At 46.4% G+C, this 25,302-nt stretch overlaps 18 non-coding genes and 1 pseudogene across 18 annotated transcripts; all 19 read right to left on the bottom strand.

The window, feature by feature from the left end:
- Window positions 1-2: 2 nt before the first annotated feature.
- LOC128369989 (U1 spliceosomal RNA) lies at window positions 3-166 on the bottom strand. Its single transcript, XR_008322143.1, has one exon. It is a non-coding gene; the product is annotated as a U1 spliceosomal RNA (small nuclear RNA).
- Window positions 167-545: 379 nt separating this feature from the next.
- Window positions 546-727, bottom strand: LOC128370125 (U2 spliceosomal RNA). Its single transcript, XR_008322261.1, has one exon. It is a non-coding gene; the product is annotated as a U2 spliceosomal RNA (small nuclear RNA).
- A 3,954-nt stretch (window positions 728-4,681) lies between these two features.
- On the bottom strand, window positions 4,682-4,797 carry LOC128370172 (U5 spliceosomal RNA). Its single transcript, XR_008322286.1, has one exon. It is a non-coding gene; the product is annotated as a U5 spliceosomal RNA (small nuclear RNA).
- Window positions 4,798-5,628: 831 nt separating this feature from the next.
- LOC128370076 (U2 spliceosomal RNA) lies at window positions 5,629-5,819 on the bottom strand. Its single transcript, XR_008322223.1, has one exon. It is a non-coding gene; the product is annotated as a U2 spliceosomal RNA (small nuclear RNA).
- Window positions 5,820-6,039: 220 nt separating this feature from the next.
- LOC128369988 (U1 spliceosomal RNA) lies at window positions 6,040-6,203 on the bottom strand. Its single transcript, XR_008322142.1, has one exon. It is a non-coding gene; the product is annotated as a U1 spliceosomal RNA (small nuclear RNA).
- Window positions 6,204-6,582: 379 nt separating this feature from the next.
- LOC128370136 (uncharacterized) lies at window positions 6,583-6,762 on the bottom strand (annotated as a pseudogene).
- A 3,959-nt stretch (window positions 6,763-10,721) lies between these two features.
- LOC128370171 (U5 spliceosomal RNA) lies at window positions 10,722-10,837 on the bottom strand. The gene has a single exon (XR_008322285.1). It is a non-coding gene; the product is annotated as a U5 spliceosomal RNA (small nuclear RNA).
- Window positions 10,838-11,677: 840 nt separating this feature from the next.
- On the bottom strand, window positions 11,678-11,868 carry LOC128370075 (U2 spliceosomal RNA). Its single transcript, XR_008322222.1, has one exon. It is a non-coding gene; the product is annotated as a U2 spliceosomal RNA (small nuclear RNA).
- Window positions 11,869-12,088: 220 nt separating this feature from the next.
- LOC128370020 (U1 spliceosomal RNA) lies at window positions 12,089-12,252 on the bottom strand. Its single transcript, XR_008322172.1, has one exon. It is a non-coding gene; the product is annotated as a U1 spliceosomal RNA (small nuclear RNA).
- Window positions 12,253-12,689: 437 nt separating this feature from the next.
- Window positions 12,690-12,880, bottom strand: LOC128370074 (U2 spliceosomal RNA). The gene has a single exon (XR_008322221.1). It is a non-coding gene; the product is annotated as a U2 spliceosomal RNA (small nuclear RNA).
- Window positions 12,881-13,112: 232 nt separating this feature from the next.
- Window positions 13,113-13,276, bottom strand: LOC128369987 (U1 spliceosomal RNA). The gene has a single exon (XR_008322141.1). It is a non-coding gene; the product is annotated as a U1 spliceosomal RNA (small nuclear RNA).
- Window positions 13,277-13,655: 379 nt separating this feature from the next.
- LOC128370124 (U2 spliceosomal RNA) lies at window positions 13,656-13,837 on the bottom strand. Its single transcript, XR_008322260.1, has one exon. It is a non-coding gene; the product is annotated as a U2 spliceosomal RNA (small nuclear RNA).
- Window positions 13,838-17,801: 3,964 nt separating this feature from the next.
- Window positions 17,802-17,917, bottom strand: LOC128370170 (U5 spliceosomal RNA). Its single transcript, XR_008322284.1, has one exon. It is a non-coding gene; the product is annotated as a U5 spliceosomal RNA (small nuclear RNA).
- An 840-nt stretch (window positions 17,918-18,757) lies between these two features.
- On the bottom strand, window positions 18,758-18,948 carry LOC128370072 (U2 spliceosomal RNA). The gene has a single exon (XR_008322219.1). It is a non-coding gene; the product is annotated as a U2 spliceosomal RNA (small nuclear RNA).
- A 220-nt stretch (window positions 18,949-19,168) lies between these two features.
- Window positions 19,169-19,332, bottom strand: LOC128369986 (U1 spliceosomal RNA). Its single transcript, XR_008322140.1, has one exon. It is a non-coding gene; the product is annotated as a U1 spliceosomal RNA (small nuclear RNA).
- A 437-nt stretch (window positions 19,333-19,769) lies between these two features.
- LOC128370071 (U2 spliceosomal RNA) lies at window positions 19,770-19,960 on the bottom strand. The gene has a single exon (XR_008322218.1). It is a non-coding gene; the product is annotated as a U2 spliceosomal RNA (small nuclear RNA).
- Window positions 19,961-20,192: 232 nt separating this feature from the next.
- Window positions 20,193-20,356, bottom strand: LOC128369985 (U1 spliceosomal RNA). The gene has a single exon (XR_008322139.1). It is a non-coding gene; the product is annotated as a U1 spliceosomal RNA (small nuclear RNA).
- Window positions 20,357-20,735: 379 nt separating this feature from the next.
- Window positions 20,736-20,917, bottom strand: LOC128370123 (U2 spliceosomal RNA). Its single transcript, XR_008322259.1, has one exon. It is a non-coding gene; the product is annotated as a U2 spliceosomal RNA (small nuclear RNA).
- A 3,959-nt stretch (window positions 20,918-24,876) lies between these two features.
- Window positions 24,877-24,992, bottom strand: LOC128370169 (U5 spliceosomal RNA). The gene has a single exon (XR_008322283.1). It is a non-coding gene; the product is annotated as a U5 spliceosomal RNA (small nuclear RNA).
- Window positions 24,993-25,302: the final 310 nt, after the last annotated feature.

Here is a 25,302-nt window from a genome sequence, read left to right as displayed (position 1 = left end):
ATCAGGGGAGAGCGCGAACGCAGTCCCCCACTACCAGAAATTATGCAATCGAGATTCCCACATTTGGGGAATTCGCAGAGGTCAGCACAACCGGAGTGCAATGGTTGAGCCTCGCCCTGGGTGAACCACCTTCTTGATCATGGTATCTCCCTTGCCAGGTAAGTATGAGTTGTACAGATCCGAGCCAAGGAAGTCTTTCACAGACACGGCACCCGGACCGATGGTGCACCTTCCAAACATCATCCAAACACACACACGCCGCATGAGGCTGTGGATCTGCAGAGTCACAACTTTGCATGCAGCTTCCTGCTCTATGAATAAGGATTACAAAGGATTGCTGTATATGAGCACAGATTTCTAGAGTGTGCAACCTCACTACAGTGCTGACATAGCTACTCAATTGTACATTGGCAGTCATGAGTCAAGATAATTTGCTCATTTTCAAGGGTGCTTGAACAACCTTGAAATGGATCTAAACTCGTCAGTGCTGCTAGACCGGCCTACCTACTCAGTTAAGTCTCTTTTTCATATTAAACATAGAGAGAGGGGAGTGCACCGTTCCTGGAGGTACTGCAATACCGGGTCGATGCATGGAGTGGATGGAGCAAGCCCCTATTCCATCTCCCTGCTCCAAAAAGCAATTTAATATATGGTCCCCGGGTAGGGGACGTATCAGATATTAAACTGATAAGAACAGATTTTTTTTTTTTTTTTTCGAAAAAGTTTTATTGACACTCGTTCAAATTATTTCAAACAATGATTTACATTTTAGATAAAATATTCACATGTGAACATAGTATATACAATGAATTACAATAAATATGTGCAGTATGTAAAACCATATTTAAAACAATAAAACCAATTGTTCTAAAATGGTAATACAGGTTAAATAGCTGTTCATTTGTAAAACATATGTCAGGTGTTTATGTGATTGAGTGTCCATTAAAAGTCCATAAAAAGGAGTGCATCCGTTAAAAAGGGTTTTTTTTTTCAATTCTATCTTTGTGCAGGAGCGCAGTGAGTCCCTACCAAGGGTAACTCATTCTGCTCCCCCAAACATTTGGTCTCTCGGGATGCTGTCGTGGTGGTCAGAGGAGATCCTCTCCCTGATGCTCCTTCCCACCTGCCTCACCCAGAGAGCCAGGCCGCTGCTGCTGTGACCTTTTGCTGTGTGGCTCCGGCTCCTTCATCCGAATGGGCACAGAGGCGATTCTTCTTTGTGGCTGTGTCCTAGGCCTGCTGCCTGCAGCTACGGCCGTTTTGACCGTTGCTGCGGCCATTCGGATCACAGCCACGGGGGGGATCTGCATGTGCTTTCTTACCAGCAAGTTTCTGGAGGTCCATGTGGCGTCTTTGATGGCGGCTAGGGTGAGCCACTGTTTTGCAAAGTCTTTGGATGGTATTTTTTGCTGGCTCACCCCATATAGCACTAGTTGTGCTGTGAGGACCTCCCTTGCTGGTAAGTACGGGAATTGCAAGGAGCCGGCCGTTGCCCACTGGTCTACAGCAGCACTGCACTCCCAGAGCAGATGCCTCACCGACTCAGGCGCGCCACAACCAGGTCGGGGGCAGGTTGAGTGCGTTGACATGCCCCGGGAGTGCATGACGGACCTGACCGGGAGGATCTCATGAGCCACCATCCATGACAGGTCCCGGAGTCTGTTAGGGAGAGCAGGATGGTTGACGTTGCGCCAAACTGTTGTGGGCTCGCCGGGTGCGAGCCCGCGCACCGGACTCACTGGTTCCCGCTCCTGCACAACGGAGACAAGTGATCTGTGGTTAGTTAAAATCTGCAACTCCTCATGCTCAAGTCGTTCAAAATCCATAAAAACAGTAATCAAATCAGGTGCTAAAATGTCCCAAAAAGTCAAATAAAACTCCAAGGGAAGTCCATCTTGTCCAGGGGACTTCCCTTTTTTAAAACCAGTCATACAGTTATTTAACTCTAAAAAAGTAAAATCCTGGGATAAAAGCACACTTTTGTTTACTGTTTTTACAATGAATTTTAAAACTTCGGTCATGATGTCCATTTTTACAGGTTTTTCTTTGTACAGGTTTGAATAAAATGTTTCAATTGTTTCTTTAATATCGCCCATTGTTTCAGTTGTGCACCCATCTTCTTTTTTCAGCTTTGTAATGCCCCCCCCCCCCTTTATTCATAATTTTCCTGAAAAAATACCGTGTGCACTTTTCACCCTCCTCTATTTCCCGTTCTCTGCTCCTTAAAATGACACCTTTGCTTTTAATTTCTGATAAAACTGACATCTCTTTTTTAACTTGCTTAATTTCATCATTAAAATCCATGCCAATCTGGTTTAGGTTAAAATAACGTTGTAGTCGTTTCTGCAGTCCCATCATGCGTCTGTATTCCCTGTTCTTTCGTTTCTTACCTGCCTGCCTAAAGAAAGTCTGCGTCTTTCCCTTCACCATTTCCCACCAGTGTGCACGTGTTTCGTAGAAGTCTTGAAGGGTCTGCCACTCTTTGTACCGCTCCCTGAACTGCCTAACTAACTCCCTATCTTCTAAAAGGGAGCAGTTGAGTTTCCACAGACCACTTCCTGATGTCACGCCCGAAGAGAGTGAAAGGGTGCAAGAGAGCATAAGGTGATCGGAGAAGAAAACAGGAGTTAATCTAGCATCGGTGGGTGGGCAGTCCCGTGTAAAAACATAATCTATGCGAGAGGCTCTGGTGCCATCACCACTGAACCAGGTGAAGCCCTCCTCTCTGGGATGCATGATTTTAAAACAGTCCTGAAGTTTAAAATCTCTACAAATGCCCTGCAATAAAACCGATGTTTTGTCTACTTTAAAATCTTCCCCTGCTCTCCTCCTATCCTCCCTGCTTAGAATACAGTTAAAATCCCCCCCTACAACTAAGGGTGCCCTACCTAGCATGTGGGACTGCAAGTCTTCTAAAAGGTCATACCTGTCGTTCTTGTCGTTAAAACCGTAAATATTTAAAAGGTTGAAATCCTGTCCCATAAAAGCCAAATGTGCTAAAAGTGCCCGACTGTCTCTCACCACAGTGCTGCCCTTCACCAGAGCTTGAGGGTTTTTGATTAAAATGGCCACTCCGTCATTTTTGTTTTGATTGGATCCACTCCATATTGACATTTTTGGCCACATCTCCTCCCACTGTCTGTAATGTTTTAAAAACGGTAGGCTGCATTCCTGCAATAAAAACACATCTGACTTAAAGGAACTTAAAAAGGGTAAAACACTCTGGGCTCTAACTCTCGACTTCACACTTCTCACATTAATGGTAGAGAAGGTCAGTGTCATGAGTATGGTTAAAAACAACAGGTAAGACATTTTAAAAGACTCAGAGGGTGTTAAAAACACATTTAAAAAACAGTTAGGTAATTTCTTGTGAACAGAGCTCTTCCTTCATCTCTGCGGGTGAAAAATGAAGGGTTTGAGCTCTGTTCCCCTTTAGGACTCTGGGGGTTGGCCTCTGCTGCAATGTTGCATTTAATTTGGAGTCCCTGGGGGTCGATTGCAGAGCAATTGTTAAAAAAGAAACCTCATTGGGTGAATCGGAAGGGAAGACTCTGGGCTCCTCCACAGATGAACTGTCTGAGTGAGCCGCAACTCTTCCCTTCTTCTCCAACACAATGGGAGAATCCGAGGACAATTCAGACAAAGGCCTCTTAGTTTGCTGGGCATTGGGGAGGGAGGCATCTTCACTATCATCCTGTGGTTGGTCTTCCTTACTAGCTCCGCCTTCTGCCTGCACCACCCCATCCTCTGGAGTACTCTCCATTGGAGGGGTAAAAGCAGGCCCCTCCCTCACTCCCTCCTCACCTGTTCCCTCTCTTCCAATCACAGGATTTGGAGGGAGATTTGAATTTTCCTGCCCAGCAACTTCAATTTGCTCTCCTAACTGTTCTGTCTGTCCGCCATCTTTTCTCTTTTCTGTGACTTTTGCAGCCTTCAATTTGTTGGCAAATGACTTTGGGCAATCTCTGAACAGGTGGTTTGTTTCCCCACAAAGATTGCATCGTCTGCCATTGGTGCACTCTTCAAAAGTGGGTCCAATTTCTCTGCATTTTCCACATACGATCTGCTGACATGCTTCAACCAGGTGCCCATGCTCACCACACTTGCGGCAGAGTTTGGATTGGCCCTGGTAATGGGTATAGCCCCTGTTCTCTCCCAGAACTACCATAGACGGCAGATGTTTCAAGCCCTGGAAGCCTTGGGGGTCCTGCCATTGTTGGATGGGGACCCTCCAAGCGCAATTCCAGATGCCGTCCTCATCTCTCACTTTCGTAGCCTGGCCTTTAACAGTGCAATATCTCCCCAGCCACAAACAAATGTCATCTGCATTCACTGTTTCATTGAACATTCTGACAGTAACGGTTTTCAACGTATTGTCAGTCAGTTTCTCCACATTGAACACAGCAAATTGGGGTTTTACATTTTCAAATCTTATCCAAAATTCTCTGAGCAACACAGCAGTTTGAAAGCTTAAATCAAATCCCTTGTTATATGGCAATGTTAAAATGCAGTTTAAGTCTTCTGGCTTAAATTTCAACGTACCTTGAATCAATTTTCTGGAGAAGTCCAGCCTCGACATCTTCATGGATTCAACATCCTTGTTGGCAAAAGTAAAACGGACACTGAAAAACACGTCTTACTGAGGAAGGCCGCCCGCTTGTCTTTTCACAAACACAATGAGACTCTGCCAAACGGCAAAGCCTGCCAAAAATAGATCTAACTCGTGGGTGTTCCTCTCCACGGAAGTCTTTAGTAAAAGGCGAAAGACTTGTACGTGATGAAGAGAAAGCCGAGTAAGTACGCCCCGCTCACCAACAGCAGACGAACACAACAGTGGTCCCAGTCACCCCCTTCACGGTGAGCCCCGACATGGTGAAAGGAATCCCAGGCCACACCCATTCCCCTACACCGCGCAGCAAGAGCAAGGCGCCAACTTTTTCTTGTCATGTTTTTAGATTTTGTGAAATGCGGCAAAGAGCTCCAGGCTTTCCAGCCACAGGACTAACGTCCTACTCGGGTGTTCCAGAGGAGCAAGGGTCAAAATGTGGAAATGCTGCAAGTACACAGGCAGACAGGTGCTGCTTCCCTTTTACTCCCCCGTGGGAAGAATGACCCCTTGGCCGCGGTGCGGTCCGGAGGGCAGTGGGCAGCACCCTTGCATGAAGCATGAAAAGAGCGATCAATCCCCTCGTGTGACCCATAGCAGGACAACCGAGAGCCTCTCAGACACACCCCGTGGACTCATCTCTATGACAAGCCCCGCTGTGGAATGTCCTTCATGCCAAACCTCTTATGCCCCCACAATCTCCCTCTTTGTGTGCCGCCCCAAGGTGCAAATCTCACACCGTGTCACGCTGCACTTTCCCCCCTATTCGACGCAGGTGATTAGAGATACTGATGAAGATCCAGCAGGGGGCATGTCTGCTCTCCTTGAGACAGGCAACCTGCCATCTGCTGTGACTCAATCCCCCTGGCCAAAGTTGTATCAAATAATTCATAGGAAACAAAGATAACTTGCTCATTTTCAAGGGTGCTTGAACAACCTTGAAATGGATCTAAACTCGTCAGTGCTGCTAGACCGGCCTACCTACTCAGTTAAGCCTCTTTTTCATATTAAACATAGAGAGAGGGGGGTGCACCGTTCCTGGAGGTACTGCAATACCGGGTCGATGCGTGGAGTGGACGGAGCAAGCCCCTATTCCATCTCCCTGCTCCAAAAAGCAATTTAATATATGGTCCCCGGGTAGGGGACGTATCAGATATTAAACTGATAAGAACAGATACTACACTTGATCTTAGCCAAAAGGCCGAGAAGCGATGACCGGAAAAGTGTCGGAGTTGAAGGAGTGATCCTCTGCAGCGTCAGTCCCGCTCACGGTGTCACAGAGTCCAATGCGAGGAAGTAACTTGGAGCTGCATTCTATCAAAAGATAAGACGAGCGTTTTGTGTTCAAAAGGACATCCGTCTCTACACGAGTCAATGGAGAATTCACCAATTTCTCACCTCAGTAAGCGTTTAGTTTTCTTTCAACAACTTATCAGGGGAGAGCGCGAACGCAGTCCCCCACTACCAGAAATTATGCAATCGAGATTCCCACATTTGGGGAATTCGCAGAGGTCAGCACAACCGGAGTGCAATGGTTGAGCCTCGCCCTGGGTGAACCACCTTCTTGATCATGGTATCTCCCTTGCCAGGTAAGTATGAGTTGTACAGATCCGAGCCAAGGACGTCTTTCACAGACACGGCACCCGGACCGATGGTGCACCTTCCAAACATCATCCAAACACACACACGCCGCATGAGGCTGTGGATCTGCAGAGTCACAACTTTGCATGCAGCTTCCTGCTCTATGAATAAGGATTACAAAGGATTGCTGTATATGAGCACAGATTTCTAGAGTGTGCAACCTCACTACAGTGCTGACATAGCTACTCAATTGTACATTGGCAGTCATGAGTCAAGATAATTTGCTCATTTTCAAGGGTGCTTGAACAACCTTGAAATGGATCTAAACTCGTCAGTGCTGCTAGACCGGCCTACCTACTCAGTTAAGTCTCTTTTTCATATTAAACATAGAGAGAGGGGAGTGCACCGTTCCTGGAGGTACTGCAATACCGGGTCGATGCATGGAGTGGACGGAGCAAGCCCCTATTCCATCTCCCTGCTCCAAAAAGCAATTTAATATATGGTCCCCGGGTAGGGGACGTATCAGATATTAAACTGATAAGAACAGATTTTTTTTTTTTTTTCGAAAAAGTTTTATTGACACTCGTTCAAATTATTTCAAACAATGATTTACATTTTAGATAAAATATTCACATGTGGACATAGTATATACAATGAATTACAATAAATATGTGCAGTATGTAAAACCATATTTAAAACAATAAAACCAATTGTTCTAAAATGGTAATACAGGTTAAATAGCTGTTCATTTGTAAAACATATGTCAGGTGTTTATGTGATTGAGTGTCCATTAAAAGTCCATAAAAAGGAGTGCATCCGTTAAAAAGGGTTTTTTTTTTCAATTCTATCTTTGTGCAGGAGCGCAGTGAGTCCCTACCAAGGGTAACTCATTCTGCTCCCCCAAACATTTGGTCTCTCGGGATGCTGTCGTGGTGGTCAGAGGAGATCCTCTCCCTGATGCTCCTTCCCACCTGCCTCACCCAGAGAGCCAGGCCGCTGCTGCTGTGACCTTTTGCTGTGTGGCTCCGGCTCCTTCATCCGAATGGGCACAGAGGCGATTCTTCTTTGTGGCTGTGTCCTAGGCCTGCTGCCTGCAGCTACGGCCGTTTTGACCGTTGCTGCGGCCATTCGGATCACAGCCACGGGGGGGATCTGCATGTGCTTTCTTACCAGCAAGTTTCTGGAGGTCCATGTGGCGTCTTTGATGGCGGCTAGGGTGAGCCACTGTTTTGCAAAGTCTTTGGATGGTATTTTTTGCTGGCTCACCCCATATAGCACTAGTTGTGCTGTGAGGACCTCCCTTGCTGGTAAGTACGGGAATTGCAAGGAGCCGGCCGTTGCCCACTGGTCTACAGCAGCACTGCACTCCCAGAGCAGATGCCTCACCGACTCAGGCGCGCCACAACCAGGTCGGGGGCAGGTTGAGTGCGTTGACATGCCCCGGGAGTGCATGACGGACCTGACCGGGAGGATCTCATGAGCCACCATCCATGACAGGTCCCGGAGTCTGTTAGGGAGAGCAGGATGGTTGACGTTGCGCCAAACTGTTGTGGGCTCGCCGGGTGCGAGCCCGCGCACCGGACTCACTGGTTCCCGCTCCTGCACAACGGAGACAAGTGATCTGTGGTTAGTTAAAATCTGCAACTCCTCATGCTCAAGTCGTTCAAAATCCATAAAAACAGTAATCAAATCAGGTGCTAAAATGTCCCAAAAAGTCAAATAAAACTCCAAGGGAAGTCCATCTTGTCCAGGGGACTTCCCTTTTTTAAAACCAGTCATACAGTTATTTAACTCTAAAAAAGTAAAATCCTGGGATAAAAGCACACTTTTGTTTACTGTTTTTACAATGAATTTTAAAACTTCGGTCATGATGTCCATTTTTACAGGTTTTTCTTTGTACAGGTTTGAATAAAATGTTTCAATTGTTTCTTTAATATCGCCCATTGTTTCAGTTGTGCACCCATCTTCTTTTTTCAGCTTTGTAATGCCTCCCCCCCCCCCCCTTTATTCATAATTTTCCTGAAAAAATAGCGTGTGCACTTTTCACCCTCCTCTATTTCCCGTTCTCTGCTCCTTAAAATGACACCTTTGCTTTTAATTTCTGATAAAACTGACATCTCTTTTTTAACTTGCTTAATTTCCTCATTAAAATCCATGCCAATCTGGTTTAGGTTAAAATAACGTTGTAGTCGTTTCTGCAGTCCCATCATGCGTCTGTATTCCCTGTTCTTTCGTTTCTTACCTGCCTGCCTAAAGAAAGTCTGCGTCTTTCCCTTCACCATTTCCCACCAGTGTGCACGTGTTTCGTAGAAGTCTTGAAGGGTCTGCCACTCTTTGTACCGCTCCCTGAACTGCCTAACTAACTCCCTATCTTCTAAAAGGGAGCAGTTGAGTTTCCACAGACCACTTCCTGATGTCACGCCCGAAGAGAGTGAAAGGGTGCAAGAGAGCATAAGGTGATCGGAGAAGAAAACAGGAGTTAATCTAGCATCGGTGGGTGGGCAGTCCCGTGTAAAAACATAATCTATGCGAGAGGCTCTGGTGCCATCACCACTGAACCAGGTGAAGCCCTCCTCTCTGGGATGCATGATTTTAAAACAGTCCTGAAGTTTAAAATCTCTACAAATGCCCTGCAATAAAACCGATGTTTTGTCTACTTTAAAATCTTCCCCTGCTCTCCTCCTATCCTCCCTACTTAGAATACAGTTAAAATCCCCCCCTACAACTAAAGGTGCCCTACCTAGCATGTGGGACTGCAAGTCTTCTAAAAGGTCATACCTGTCGTTCTTGTCGTTAAAACCGTAAATATTTAAAAGGTTGAAATCCTGTCCCATAAAAGCCAAATGTGCTAAAAGTGCCCGACTGTCTCTCACCACAGTGCTGCCCTTCACCAGAGCTTGAGGGTTTTTGATTAAAATGGCCACTCCGTCATTTTTGTTTTGATTGGATCCACTCCATATTGACATTTTTGGCCACATCTCCTCCCACTGTCTGTAATGTTTTAAAAACGGTAGGCTGCATTCCTGCAATAAAAACACATCTGACTTAAAGGAACTTAAAAAGGGTAAAACACTCTGGGCTCTAACTCTCGACTTCACACTTCTCACATTAATGGTAGAGAAGGTCAGTGTCATGAGTATGGTTAAAAACAACAGGTAAGACATTTTAAAAGACTCAGAGGGTGTTAAAAACACATTTAAAAAACAGTTAGGTAATTTCTTGTGAACAGAGCTCTTCCTTCATCTCTGCGGGTGAAAAATGAAGGGTTTGAGCTCTGTTCCCCTTTGGGACTCTGGGGGTTGGCCTCTGCTGCAATGTTGCATTTAATTTGGAGTCCCTGGGGGTCGATTGCAGAGCAATTGTTAAAAAAGAAACCTCATTGGGTGAATCGGAAGGGAAGACTCTGGGCTCCTCCACAGATGAACTGTCTGAGTGAGCCGCAACTCTTCCCTTCTTCTCCAACACAATGGGAGAATCCGAGGACAATTCAGACAAAGGCCTCTTAGTTTGCTGGGCATTGGGGAGGGAGGCATCTTCACTATCATCCTGTGGTTGGTCTTCCTTACTAGCTCCGCCTTCTGCCTGCACCACCCCATCCTCTGGACTACTCTCCATTGGAGGGGTAAATGCAGGCCCCTCCCTCACTCCCTCCTCACCTGTTCCCTCTCTTCCAATCACAGGATTTGGAGGGAGATTTGAATTTTTCCTGCCCAGCAACTTCAATTTGCTCTCCTAACTGTTCTGTCTGTCCGCCATCTTTTCTCTTTTCTGTGACTTTTGCAGCCTTCAATTTGTTGGCAAATGACTTTGGGCAATCTCTGAACAGGTGGTTTGTTTCCCCACAAAGATTGCATCGTCTGCCATTGGTGCACTCTTCAAAAGTGGGTCCAATTTCTCTGCATTTTCCACATACGATCTGCTGACATGCTTCAACCAGGTGCCCATGCTCACCACACTTGCGGCAGAGTTTGGGTTGGCCCTGGTAATGGGTATAGCCCCTGTTCTCTCCCAGAACTACCATAGACGGCAGATGTTTCAAGCCCTGGAAGCCTTGGGGGTCCTGCCATTGTTGGATGGGGACCCTCCAAGCGCAATTCCAGATGCCGTCCTCATCTCTCACTTTCGTAGCCTGGCCTTTAACAGTGCAATATCTCCCCAGCCACAAACAAATGTCATCTGCATTCACTGTTTCATTGAACATTCTGACAATAACGGTTTTCAACGTATTGTCAGTCAGTTTCTCCACATTGAACACAGCAAATTGGGGTTTTACATTTTCAAATCTTATCCAAAATTCTCTGAGCAACACAGCAGTTTGAAAGCTTAAATCAAATCCCTTGTTATATGGCAATGTTAAAATGCAGTTTAAGTCTTCTGGCTTAAATTTCAACGTACCTTGAATCAATTTTCTGGAGAAGTCCAGCCTCGACATCTTCATGGATTCAACATCCTTGTTGGCAAAAGTAAAACGGACACTGAAAAACACGTCTTACTGAGGAAGGCCGCCCGCTTGTCTTTTCACAAACACAATGAGACTCTGCCAAACGGCAAAGCCTGCCAAAAATAGATCTAACTCGTGGGTGTTCCTCTCCACGGAAGTCTTTAGTAAAAGGCGAAAGACTTGTACGTGATGAAGAGAAAGCCGAGTAAGTACGCCCCGCTCACCAACAGCAGACGAACACAACAGTGGTCCCAGTCACCCCCTTCACGGTGAGCCCCGACATGGTGAAAGGAATCCCAGGCCACACCCATTCCCCTACACCGCGCAGCAAGAGCAAGGCGCCAACTTTTTCTTGTCATGTTTTTAGATTTTGTGAAATGCGGCAAAGAGCTCCAGGCTTTCCAGCCACAGGACTAACGTCCTACTCGGGTGTTCCAGAGGAGCAAGGGTCAAAATGTGGAAATGCTGCAAGTACACAGGCAGACAGGTGCTGCTTCCCTTTTACTCCCCCGTGGGAAGAATGACCCCTTGGCCGCGGTGCGGTCCGGAGGGCAGTGGGCAGCACCCTTGCATGAAGCATGAAAAGAGCGATCAATCCCCTCGTGTGACCCATAGCAGGACAACCGAGAGCCTCTCAGACACACCCTGTGGACTCATCTCTATGACAAGCCCCGCTGTGGAATGTCCTTCATGCCAAACCTCTTATGCCCCCACAATCTCCCTCTTTGTGTGCCGCCCCAAGGTGCAAATCTCACACCGTGTCACGCTGCACTTTCCCCCCTATTCGACGCAGGTGATTAGAGATACTGATGAAGATCCAGCAGGGGGCATGTCTGCTCTCCTTGAGACAGGCAACCTGCCATCTGCTGTGACTCAATCCCCCTGGCCAAAGTTGTATCAAATAATTCATAGGAAACAAAGATAACTTATCATTTTCACCCATTTTCAAGGGTGCTTGAACAACCTTGAAATGGATCTAAACTCGTCAGTGCTGCTAGACCGGCCTACCTACTCAGTTAAGCCTCTTTTTCATATTAAACATAGAGAGAGGGGGGTGCACCGTTCCTGGAGGTACTGCAATACCGGGTCGATGCGTGGAGTGGACGGAGCAAGCCCCTATTCCATCTCCCTGCTCCAAAAAGCAATTTAATATATGGTCCCCGGGTAGGGGACGTATCAGATATTAAACTGATAAGAACAGATACTACACTTGATCTTAGCCAAAAGGCCGAGAAGCGATGACCGGAAAAGTGTCGGAGTTGAAGGAGTGATCCTCTGCAGCGTCAGTCCCGCTCACGGTGTCACAGAGTCCAATGCGAGGAAGTAACTTGGAGCTGCATTCTATCAAAAGATAAGACGACCGTTTTGTGTTCAAAAGGACATCCGTCTCTACACGAGTCAATGGAGAATTCACCAATTTCTCACCTCAGTAAGCGTTTAGTTTTTTTTCAACAACTTATCAGGGGAGAGCGTGAACGCAGTCCCCCACTACCAGAAATTATGCAATCGAGATTCCCACATTTGGGGAATTCGCAGAGGTCAGCACAACCGGAGTGCAATGGTTGAGCCTCGCCCTGGGTGAACCACCTTCTTGATCATGGTATCTCCCTTGCCAGGTAAGTATGAGTTGTACAGATCCGAGCCAAGGAAGTCTTTCACAGACACGGCACCCGGACCGATGGTGCACCTTCCAAACATCATCCAAACACACACACGCCGCATGAGGCTGTGGATCTGCAGAGTCACAACTTTGCATGCAGCTTCCTGCTCTATGAATAAGGATTACAAAGGATTGCTGTATATGAGCACAGATTTCTAGAGTGTGCAACCTCACTACAGTGCTGACATAGCTACTCAATTGTACATTGGCAGTCATGGGCAATTCTAGGATCAGGCTCGCAAAATAATTAAAGTTGTATAAAATAATTCATAGGAAACAAAGATAATTTGCTCATTTTCAAGGGTGCTTGAACAACCTTGAAATGGATCTAAACTCGTCAGTGCTGCTAGACCGGCCTACCTACTCAGTTAAGTCTCTTTTTCATATTAAACATAGAGAGAGGGGGGTGCACCGTTCCTGGAGGTACTGCAATACCGGGTCGATGCGTGGAGTGGACGGAGCAAGCCCCTATTCCATCTCCCTGCTCCAAAAAGCAATTTAATATATGGTCCCCGGGTAGGGGACGTATCAGATATTAAACTGATAAGAACAGATACTACACTTGATCTTAGCCAAAAGGCCGAGAAGCGATGACCGGAAAAGTGTCGGAGTTGAAGGAGTGATCCTCTGCAGCGTCAGTCCCGCTCACGGTTTCACAGAGTCCAATGCGAGGAAGTAACTTGGAGCTGCATTCTATCAAAAGATAAGACGACCGTTTTGTGTTCAAAAGGACATCCGTCTCTACACGAGTCAATGGAGAATTCACCAATTTCTCACTTGGTTTCTAACCTCAGTAAGCGTTTAGTTTTCTTTCAACAACTTATCAGGGGAGAGCGCGAACGCAGTCCCCCACTACCAGAAATTATGCAATCGAGATTCCCACATTTGGGGAATTCGCAGAGGTCAGCACAACCGGAGTGCAATGGTTGAGCCTCGCCCTGGGTGAACCACCTTCTTGATCATGGTATCTCCCTTGCCAGGTAAGTATGAGTTGTACAGATCCGAGCCAAGGAAGTCTTTCACAGACACGGCACCCGGACCGATGGTGCACCTTCCAAACATCATCCAAACACACACACGCCGCATGAGGCTGTGGATCTGCAGAGTCACAACTTTGCATGCAGCTTCCTGCTCTATGAATAAGGATTACAAAGGATTGCTGTATATGAGCACAGATTTCTAGAGTGTGCAACCTCACTACAGTGCTGACATAGCTACTCAATTGTACATTGGCAGTCATGAGTCAAGATAATTTGCTCATTTTCAAGGGTGCTTGAACAACCTTGAAATGGATCTAAACTCGTCAGTGCTGCTAGACCGGCCTACCTACTCAGTTAAGTCTCTTTTTCATATTAAACATAGAGAGAGGGGAGTGCACCGTTCCTGGAGGTACTGCAATACCGGGTCGATGCATGGAGTGGATGGAGCAAGCCCCTATTCCATCTCCCTGCTCCAAAAAGCAATTTAATATATGGTCCCCGGGTAGGGGACGTATCAGATATTAAACTGATAAGAACAGATTTTTTTTTTTTTTTTTCGAAAAAGTTTTATTGACACTCGTTCAAATTATTTCAAACAATGATTTACATTTTAGATAAAATATTCACATGTGAACATAGTATATACAATGAATTACAATAAATATGTGCAGTATGTAAAACCATATTTAAAACAATAAAACCAATTGTTCTAAAATGGTAATACAGGTTAAATAGCTGTTCATTTGTAAAACATATGTCAGGTGTTTATGTGATTGAGTGTCCATTAAAAGTCCATAAAAAGGAGTGCATCCGTTAAAAAGGGTTTTTTTTTTCAATTCTATCTTTGTGCAGGAGCGCAGTGAGTCCCTACCAAGGGTAACTCATTCTGCTCCCCCAAACATTTGGTCTCTCGGGATGCTGTCGTGGTGGTCAGAGGAGATCCTCTCCCTGATGCTCCTTCCCACCTGCCTCACCCAGAGAGCCAGGCCGCTGCTGCTGTGACCTTTTGCTGTGTGGCTCCGGCTCCTTCATCCGAATGGGCACAGAGGCGATTCTTCTTTGTGGCTGTGTCCTAGGCCTGCTGCCTGCAGCTACGGCCGTTTTGACTGTTGCTGCGGCCATTCGGATCACAGCCACGGGGGGGATCTGCATGTGCTTTCTTACCAGCAAGTTTCTGGAGGTCCATGTGGCGTCTTTGATGGCGGCTAGGGTGAGCCACTGTTTTGCAAAGTCTTTGGATGGTATTTTTTGCTGGCTCACCCCATATAGCACTAGTTGTGCTGTGAGGACCTCCCTTGCTGGTAAGTACGGGAATTGCAAGGAGCCGGCCGTTGCCCACTGGTCTACAGCAGCACTGCACTCCCAGAGCAGATGCCTCACCGACTCAGGCGCGCCACAACCAGGTCGGGGGCAGGTTGAGTGCGTTGACATGCCCCGGGAGTGCATGACGGACCTGACCGGGAGGATCTCATGAGCCACCATCCATGACAGGTCCCGGAGTCTGTTAGGGAGAGCAGGATGGTTGACGTTGCGCCAAACTGTTGTGGGCTCGCCGGGTGCGAGCCCGCGCACCGGACTCACTGGTTCCCGCTCCTGCACAACGGAGACAAGTGATCTGTGGTTAGTTAAAATCTGCAACTCCTCATGCTCAAGTCGTTCAAAATCCATAAAAACAGTAATCAAATCAGGTGCTAAAATGTCCCAAAAAGTCAAATAAAACTCCAAGGGAAGTCCATCTTGTCCAGGGGACTTCCCTTTTTTAAAACCAGTCATACAGTTATTTAACTCTAAAAAAGTAAAATCCTGGGATAAAAGCACACTTTTGTTTACTGTTTTTACAATGAATTTTAAAACTTCGGTCATGATGTCCATTTTTACAGGTTTTTCTTTGTACAGGTTTGAATAAAATGTTTCAATTGTTTCTTTAATATCGCCCATTGTTTCAGTTGTGCACCCATCTTCTTTTTTCAGCTTTGTAATGCCTCCCCCCCCCCCCCCCCCCTTTATTCATAATTTTCCTGAAAAAATAGCGTGTGCACTTTTCACCCTCCTCTATTTCCCGTTCTCTGCTCCTTAAAATGACACCTTTGCTTTTAATTTCTGATAAAACTGACATCTCTTTTTTAACTTGCTTAATTTCCTCATTAAAATCCATGCCAATCTGGTTTAGGTTAAAATAACGTTGTAGTCGTTTCTGCAGTCCCATCATGCGTCTGTATTCCCTGTTCTTTCGTTTCTTACCTGCCTGCCTAAAGAAAGTCTGCGTCTTTCCCTTCACCATTTCCCACCAGTGTGCACGTGTTTCGTAGAAGTCTTGAAGGGTCTGCCACTCTTTGTACCGCTCCCTGAACTGCCTAACTAACTCCCTATCTTCTAAAAGGGAGCAGTTGAGTTTCCACAGACCACTTCCTGATGTCACGCCCGAAGAGAGTGAAAGGGTGCAAGAGAGCATAAGGTGATCGGAGAAGAAAACAGGAGTTAATCTAGCATCGGTGGGTGGGCAGTCCCGTGTAAAAACATAATCTATGCGAGAGGCTCTGGTGCCATCACCACTGAACCAGGTGAAGCCCTCCTCTCTGGGATGCATGATTTTAAAACAGTCCTGAAGTTTAAAATCTCTACAAATGCCCTGCAATAAAACCGATGTTTTGTCTACTTTAAAATCTTCCCCTGCTCTCCTCCTATCCTCCCTACTTAGAATACAGTTAAAATCCCCCCCTACAACTAAAGGTGCCCTACCTAGCATGTGGGACTGCAAGTCTTCTAAAAGGTCATACCTGTCGTTCTTGTCGTTAAAACCGTAAATATTTAAAAGGTTGAAATCCTGTCCCATAAAAGCCAAATGTGCTAAAAGTGCCCGACTGTCTCTCACCACAGTGCTGCCCTTCACCAGAGCTTGAGGGTTTTTGATTAAAATGGCCACTCCGTCATTTTTGTTTTGATTGGATCCACTCCATATTGACATTTTTGGCCACATCTCCTCCCACTGTCTGTAATGTTTTAAAAACGGTAGGCTGCATTCCTGCAATAAAAACACATCTGACTTAAAGGAACTTAAAAAGGGTAAAACACTCTGGGCTCTAACTCTCGACTTCACACTTCTCACATTAATGGTAGAGAAGGTCAGTGTCATGAGTATGGTTAAAAACAACAGGTAAGACATTTTAAAAGACTCAGAGGGTGTTAAAAACACATTTAAAAAACAGTTAGGTAATTTCTTGTGAACAGAGCTCTTCCTTCATCTCTGCGGGTGAAAAATGAAGGGTTTGAGCTCTGTTCCCCTTTGGGACTCTGGGGGTTGGCCTCTGCTGCAATGTTGCATTTAATTTGGAGTCCCTGGGGGTCGATTGCAGAGCAATTGTTAAAAAAGAAACCTCATTGGGTGAATCGGAAGGGAAGACTCTGGGCTCCTCCACAGATGAACTGTCTGAGTGAGCCGCAACTCTTCCCTTCTTCTCCAACACAATGGGAGAATCCGAGGACAATTCAGACAAAGGCCTCTTAGTTTGCTGGGCATTGGGGAGGGAGGCATCTTCACTATCATCCTGTGGTTGGTCTTCCTTACTAGCTCCGCCTTCTGCCTGCACCACCCCATCCTCTGGACTACTCTCCATTGGAGGGGTAAATGCAGGCCCCTCCCTCACTCCCTCCTCACCTGTTCCCTCTCTTCCAATCACAGGATTTGGAGGGAGATTTGAATTTTTCCTGCCCAGCAACTTCAATTTGCTCTCCTAACTGTTCTGTCTGTCCGCCATCTTTTCTCTTTTCTGTGACTTTTGCAGCCTTCAATTTGTTGGCAAATGACTTTGGGCAATCTCTGAACAGGTGGTTTGTTTCCCCACAAAGATTGCATCGTCTGCCATTGGTGCACTCTTCAAAAGTGGGTCCAATTTCTCTGCATTTTCCACATACGATCTGCTGACATGCTTCAACCAGGTGCCCATGCTCACCACACTTGCGGCAGAGTTTGGGTTGGCCCTGGTAATGGGTATAGCCCCTGTTCTCTCCCAGAACTACCATAGACGGCAGATGTTTCAAGCCCTGGAAGCCTTGGGGGTCCTGCCATTGTTGGATGGGGACCCTCCAAGCGCAATTCCAGATGCCGTCCTCATCTCTCACTTTCGTAGCCTGGCCTTTAACAGTGCAATATCTCCCCAGCCACAAACAAATGTCATCTGCATTCACTGTTTCATTGAACATTCTGACAATAACGGTTTTCAACGTATTGTCAGTCAGTTTCTCCACATTGAACACAGCAAATTGGGGTTTTACATTTTCAAATCTTATCCAAAATTCTCTGAGCAACACAGCAGTTTGAAAGCTTAAATCAAATCCCTTGTTATATGGCAATGTTAAAATGCAGTTTAAGTCTTCTGGCTTAAATTTCAACGTACCTTGAATCAATTTTCTGGAGAAGTCCAGCCTCGACATCTTCATGGATTCAACATCCTTGTTGGCAAAAGTAAAACGGACACTGAAAAACACGTCTTACTGAGGAAGGCCGCCCGCTTGTCTTTTCACAAACACAATGAGACTCTGCCAAACGGCAAAGCCTGCCAAAAATAGATCTAACTCGTGGGTGTTCCTCTCCACGGAAGTCTTTAGTAAAAGGCGAAAGACTTGTACGTGATGAAGAGAAAGCCGAGTAAGTACGCCCCGCTCACCAACAGCAGACGAACACAACAGTGGTCCCAGTCACCCCCTTCACGGTGAGCCCCGACATGGTGAAAGGAATCCCAGGCCACACCCATTCCCCTACACCGCGCAGCAAGAGCAAGGCGCCAACTTTTTCTTGTCATGTTTTTAGATTTTGTGAAATGCGGCAAAGAGCTCCAGGCTTTCCAGCCACAGGACTAACGTCCTACTCGGGTGTTCCAGAGGAGCAAGGGTCAAAATGTGGAAATGCTGCAAGTACACAGGCAGACAGGTGCTGCTTCCCTTTTACTCCCCCGTGGGAAGAATGACCCCTTGGCCGCGGTGCGGTCCGGAGGGCAGTGGGCAGCACCCTTGCATGAAGCATGAAAAGAGCGATCAATCCCCTCGTGTGACCCATAGCAGGACAACCGAGAGCCTCTCAGACACACCCTGTGGACTCATCTCTATGACAAGCCCCGCTGTGGAATGTCCTTCATGCCAAACCTCTTATGCCCCCACAATCTCCCTCTTTGTGTGCCGCCCCAAGGTGCAAATCTCACACCGTGTCACGCTGCACTTTCCCCCCTATTCGACGCAGGTGATTAGAGATACTGATGAAGATCCAGCAGGGGGCATGTCTGCTCTCCTTGAGACAGGCAACCTGCCATCTGCTGTGACTCAATCCCCCTGGCCAAAGTTGTATCAAATAATTCATAGGAAACAAAGATAACTTATCATTTTCACCCATTTTCAAGGGTGCTTGAACAACCTTGAAATGGATCTAAACTCGTCAGTGCTGCTAGACCGGCCTACCTACTCAGTTAAGCCTCTTTTTCATATTAAACATAGAGAGAGGGGGGTGCACCGTTCCTGGAGGTACTGCAATACCGGGTCGATGCGTGGAGTGGACGGAGCAAGCCCCTATTCCATCTCCCTGCTCCAAAAAGCAATTTAATATATGGTCCCCGGGTAGGGGACGTATCAGATATTAAACTGATAAGAACAGATACTACACTTGATCTTAGCCAAAAGGCCGAGAAGCGATGACCGGAAAAGTGTCGGAGTTGAAGGAGTGATCCTCTGCAGCGTCAGTCCCGCTCACGGTGTCACAGAGTCCAATGCGAGGAAGTAACTTGGAGCTGCATTCTATCAAAAGATAAGACGACCGTTTTGTGTTCAAAAGGACATCCGTCTCTACACGAGTCAATGGAGAATTCACCAATTTCTCACCTCAGTAAGCGTTTAGTTTTTTTTCAACAACTTATCAGGGGAGAGCGCGAACGCAGTCCCCCACTACCAGAAATTATGCAATCGAGATTCCCACATTTGGGGAATTCGCAGAGGTCAGCACAACCGGAGTGCAATGGTTGAGCCTCGCCCTGGGTGAACCACCTTCTTGATCATGGTATCTCCCTTGCCAGGTAAGTATGAGTTGTACAGATCCGAGCCAAGGAAGTCTTTCACAGACACGGCACCCGGACCGATGGTGCACCTTCCAAACATCATCCAAACACACACACGCCGCATGAGGCTGTGGATCTGCAGAGTCACAACTTTGCATGCAGCTTCCTGCTCTATGAATAAGGATTACAAAGGATTGCTGTATATGAGCACAGATTTCTAGAGTGTGCAACCTCACTACAGTGCTGACATAGCTACTCAATTGTACATTGGCAGTCATGGGCAATTCTAGGATCAGGCTCGCAAAATAATTAAAGTTGTATAAAATAATTCATAGGAAACAAAGATAATTTGCTCATTTTCAAGGGTGCTTGAACAACCTTGAAATGGATCTAAACTCGTCAGTGCTGCTAGACCGGCCTACCTACTCAGTTAAGTCTCTTTTTCATATTAAACATAGAGAGAGGGGGGTGCACCGTTCCTGGAGGTACTGCAATACCGGGTCGATGCGTGGAGTGGACGGAGCAAGCCCCTATTCCATCTCCCTGCTCCAAAAAGCAATTTAATATATGGTCCCCGGGTAGGGGACGTATCAGATATTAAACTGATAAGAACAGATACTACACTTGATCTTAGCCAAAAGGCCGAGAAGCGATGACCGGAAAAGTGTCGGAGTTGAAGGAGTGATCCTCTGCAGCGTCAGTCCCGCTCACGGTTTCACAGAGTCCAATGCGAGGAAGTAACTTGGAGCTGCATTCTATCAAAAGATAAGACGACCGTTTTGTGTTCAAAAGGACATCCGTCTCTACACGAGTCAATGGAGAATTCACCAATTTCTCACTTGGTTTCTAACCTCAGTAAGCGTTTAGTTTTCTTTCAACAACTTATCAGGGGAGAGCGCGAACGCAGTCCCCCACTACCAGAAATTATGCAATCGAGATTCCCACATTTGGGGAATTCGCAGAGGTCAGCACAACCGGAGTGCAATGGTTGAGCCTCGCCCTGGGTGAACCACCTTCTTGATCATGGTATCTCCCTTGCCAGGTAAGTATGAGTTGTACAGATCCGAGCCAAGGAAGTCTTTCACAGACACGGCACCCGGACCGATGGTGCACCTTCCAAACATCATCCAAACACACACACGCCGCATGAGGCTGTGGATCTGCAGAGTCACAACTTTGCATGCAGCTTCCTGCTCTATGAATAAGGATTACAAAGGATTGCTGTATATGAGCACAGATTTCTAGAGTGTGCAACCTCACTACAGTGCTGACATAGCTACTCAATTGTACATTGGCAGTCATGAGTCAAGATAATTTGCTCATTTTCAAGGGTGCTTGAACAACCTTGAAATGGATCTAAACTCGTCAGTGCTGCTAGACCGGCCTACCTACTCAGTTAAGTCTCTTTTTCATATTAAACATAGAGAGAGGGGAGTGCACCGTTCCTGGAGGTACTGCAATACCGGGTCGATGCATGGAGTGGATGGAGCAAGCCCCTATTCCATCTCCCTGCTCCAAAAAGCAATTTAATATATGGTCCCCGGGTAGGGGACGTATCAGATATTAAACTGATAAGAACAGATTTTTTTTTTTTTTTTTCGAAAAAGTTTTATTGACACTCGTTCAAATTATTTCAAACAATGATTTACATTTTAGATAAAATATTCACATGTGAACATAGTATATACAATGAATTACAATAAATATGTGCAGTATGTAAAACCATATTTAAAACAATAAAACCAATTGTTCTAAAATGGTAATACAGGTTAAATAGCTGTTCATTTGTAAAACATATGTCAGGTGTTTATGTGATTGAGTGTCCATTAAAAGTCCATAAAAAGGAGTGCATCCGTTAAAAAGGGTTTTTTTTTTCAATTCTATCTTTGTGCAGGAGCGCAGTGAGTCCCTACCAAGGGTAACTCATTCTGCTCCCCCAAACATTTGGTCTCTCGGGATGCTGTCGTGGTGGTCAGAGGAGATCCTCTCCCTGATGCTCCTTCCCACCTGCCTCACCCAGAGAGCCAGGCCGCTGCTGCTGTGACCTTTTGCTGTGTGGCTCCGGCTCCTTCATCCGAATGGGCACAGAGGCGATTCTTCTTTGTGGCTGTGTCCTAGGCCTGCTGCCTGCAGCTACGGCCGTTTTGACCGTTGCTGCGGCCATTCGGATCACAGCCACGGGGGGGATCTGCATGTGCTTTCTTACCAGCAAGTTTCTGGAGGTCCATGTGGCGTCTTTGATGGCGGCTAGGGTGAGCCACTGTTTTGCAAAGTCTTTGGATGGTATTTTTTGCTGGCTCACCCCATATAGCACTAGTTGTGCTGTGAGGACCTCCCTTGCTGGTAAGTACGGGAATTGCAAGGAGCCGGCCGTTGCCCACTGGTCTACAGCAGCACTGCACTCCCAGAGCAGATGCCTCACCGACTCAGGCGCGCCACAACCAGGTCGGGGGCAGGTTGAGTGCGTTGACATGCCCCGGGAGTGCATGACGGACCTGACCGGGAGGATCTCATGAGCCACCATCCATGACAGGTCCCGGAGTCTGTTAGGGAGAGCAGGATGGTTGACGTTGCGCCAAACTGTTGTGGGCTCGCCGGGTGCGAGCCCGCGCACCGGACTCACTGGTTCCCGCTCCTGCACAACGGAGACAAGTGATCTGTGGTTAGTTAAAATCTGCAACTCCTCATGCTCAAGTCGTTCAAAATCCATAAAAACAGTAATCAAATCAGGTGCTAAAATGTCCCAAAAAGTCAAATAAAACTCCAAGGGAAGTCCATCTTGTCCAGGGGACTTCCCTTTTTTAAAACCAGTCATACAGTTATTTAACTCTAAAAAAGTAAAATCCTGGGATAAAAGCACACTTTTGTTTACTGTTTTTACAATGAATTTTAAAACTTCGGTCATGATGTCCATTTTTACAGGTTTTTCTTTGTACAGGTTTGAATAAAATGTTTCAATTGTTTCTTTAATATCGCCCATTGTTTCAGTTGTGCACCCATCTTCTTTTTTCAGCTTTGTAATGCCCCCCCCCCCCCCCCTTTATTCATAATTTTCCTGAAAAAATAGCGTGTGCACTTTTCACCCTCCTCTATTTCCCGTTCTCTGCTCCTTAAAATGACACCTTTGCTTTTAATTTCTGATAAAACTGACATCTCTTTTTTAACTTGCTTAATTTCCTCATTAAAATCCATGCCAATCTGGTTTAGGTTAAAATAACGTTGTAGTCGTTTCTGCAGTCCCATCATGCGTCTGTATTCCCTGTTCTTTCGTTTCTTACCTGCCTGCCTAAAGAAAGTCTGCGTCTTTCCCTTCACCATTTCCCACCAGTGTGCACGTGTTTCGTAGAAGTCTTGAAGGGTCTGCCACTCTTTGTACCGCTCCCTGAACTGCCTAACTAACTCCCTATCTTCTAAAAGGGAGCAGTTGAGTTTCCACAGACCACTTCCTGATGTCACGCCCGAAGAGAGTGAAAGGGTGCAAGAGAGCATAAGGTGATCGGAGAAGAAAACAGGAGTTAATCTAGCATCGGTGGGTGGGCAGTCCCGTGTAAAAACATAATCTATGCGAGAGGCTCTGGTGCCATCACCACTGAACCAGGTGAAGCCCTCCTCTCTGGGATGCATGATTTTAAAACAGTCCTGAAGTTTAAAATCTCTACAAATGCCCTGCAATAAAACCGATGTTTTGTCTACTTTAAAATCTTCCCCTGCTCTCCTCCTATCCTCCCTACTTAGAATACAGTTAAAATCCCCCCCTACAACTAAAGGTGCCCTACCTAGCATGTGGGACTGCAAGTCTTCTAAAAGGTCATACCTGTCGTTCTTGTCGTTAAAACCGTAAATATTTAAAAGGTTGAAATCCTGTCCCATAAAAGCCAAATGTGCTAAAAGTGCCCGACTGTCTCTCACCACAGTGCTGCCCTTCACCAGAGCTTGAGGGTTTTTGATTAAAATGGCCACTCCGTCATTTTTGTTTTGATTGGATCCACTCCATATTGACATTTTTGGCCACATCTCCTCCCACTGTCTGTAATGTTTTAAAAACGGTAGGCTGCATTCCTGCAATAAAAACACATCTGACTTAAAGGAACTTAAAAAGGGTAAAACACTCTGGGCTCTAACTCTCGACTTCACACTTCTCACATTAATGGTAGAGAAGGTCAGTGTCATGAGTATGGTTAAAAACAACAGGTAAGACATTTTAAAAGACTCAGAGGGTGTTAAAAACACATTTAAAAAACAGTTAGGTAATTTCTTGTGAACAGAGCTCTTCCTTCATCTCTGCGGGTGAAAAATGAAGGGTTTGAGCTCTGTTCCCCTTTGGGACTCTGGGGGTTGGCCTCTGCTGCAATGTTGCATTTAATTTGGAGTCCCTGGGGGTCGATTGCAGAGCAATTGTTAAAAAAGAAACCTCATTGGGTGAATCGGAAGGGAAGACTCTGGGCTCCTCCACAGATGAACTGTCTGAGTGAGCCGCAACTCTTCCCTTCTTCTCCAACACAATGGGAGAATCCGAGGACAATTCAGACAAAGGCCTCTTAGTTTGCTGGGCATTGGGGAGGGAGGCATCTTCACTATCATCCTGTGGTTGGTCTTCCTTACTAGCTCCGCCTTCTGCCTGCACCACCCCATCCTCTGGACTACTCTCCATTGGAGGGGTAAATGCAGGCCCCTCCCTCACTCCCTCCTCACCTGTTCCCTCTCTTCCAATCACAGGATTTGGAGGGAGATTTGAATTTTTCCTGCCCAGCAACTTCAATTTGCTCTCCTAACTGTTCTGTCTGTCCGCCATCTTTTCTCTTTTCTGTGACTTTTGCAGCCTTCAATTTGTTGGCAAATGACTTTGGGCAATCTCTGAACAGGTGGTTTGTTTCCCCACAAAGATTGCATCGTCTGCCATTGGTGCACTCTTCAAAAGTGGGTCCAATTTCTCTGCATTTTCCACATACGATCTGCTGACATGCTTCAACCAGGTGCCCATGCTCACCACACTTGCGGCAGAGTTTGGGTTGGCCCTGGTAATGGGTATAGCCCCTGTTCTCTCCCAGAACTACCATAGACGGCAGATGTTTCAAGCCCTGGAAGCCTTGGGGGTCCTGCCATTGTTGGATGGGGACCCTCCAAGCGCAATTCCAGATGCCGTCCTCATCTCTCACTTTCGTAGCCTGGCCTTTAACAGTGCAATATCTCCCCAGCCACAAACAAATGTCATCTGCATTCACTGTTTCATTGAACATTCTGACAATAACGGTTTTCAACGTATTGTCAGTCAGTTTCTCCACATTGAACACAGCAAATTGGGGTTTTACATTTTCAAATCTTATCCAAAATTCTCTGAGCAACACAGCAGTTTGAAAGCTTAAATCAAATCCCTTGTTATATGGCAATGTTAAAATGCAGTTTAAGTCTTCTGGCTTAAATTTCAACGTACCTTGAATCAATTTTCTGGAGAAGTCCAGCCTCGACATCTTCATGGATTCAACATCCTTGTTGGCAAAAGTAAAACGGACACTGAAAAACACGTCTTACTGAGGAAGGCCGCCCGCTTGTCTTTTCACAAACACAATGAGACTCTGCCAAACGGCAAAGCCTGCCAAAAATAGATCTAACTCGTGGGTGTTCCTCTCCACGGAAGTCTTTAGTAAAAGGCGAAAGACTTGTACGTGATGAAGAGAAAGCCGAGTAAGTACGCCCCGCTCACCAACAGCAGACGAACACAACAGTGGTCCCAGTCACCCCCTTCACGGTGAGCCCCGACATGGTGAAAGGAATCCCAGGCCACACCCATTCCCCTACACCGCGCAGCAAGAGCAAGGCGCCAACTTTTTCTTGTCATGTTTTTAGATTTTGTGAAATGCGGCAAAGAGCTCCAGGCTTTCCAGCCACAGGACTAACGTCCTACTCGGGTGTTCCAGAGGAGCAAGGGTCAAAATGTGGAAATGCTGCAAGTACACAGGCAGACAGGTGCTGCTTCCCTTTTACTCCCCCGTGGGAAG

Source organism: Scomber japonicus, chromosome 12 (assembly GCF_027409825.1).
Source record: "Scomber japonicus isolate fScoJap1 chromosome 12, fScoJap1.pri, whole genome shotgun sequence".
Lineage (NCBI taxonomy): Eukaryota > Metazoa > Chordata > Actinopteri > Scombriformes > Scombridae > Scomber > Scomber japonicus.
The sequence above is the reverse complement of the archived record's forward strand: the minus strand, read 5'-3'. Positions and strand labels throughout refer to the sequence as shown.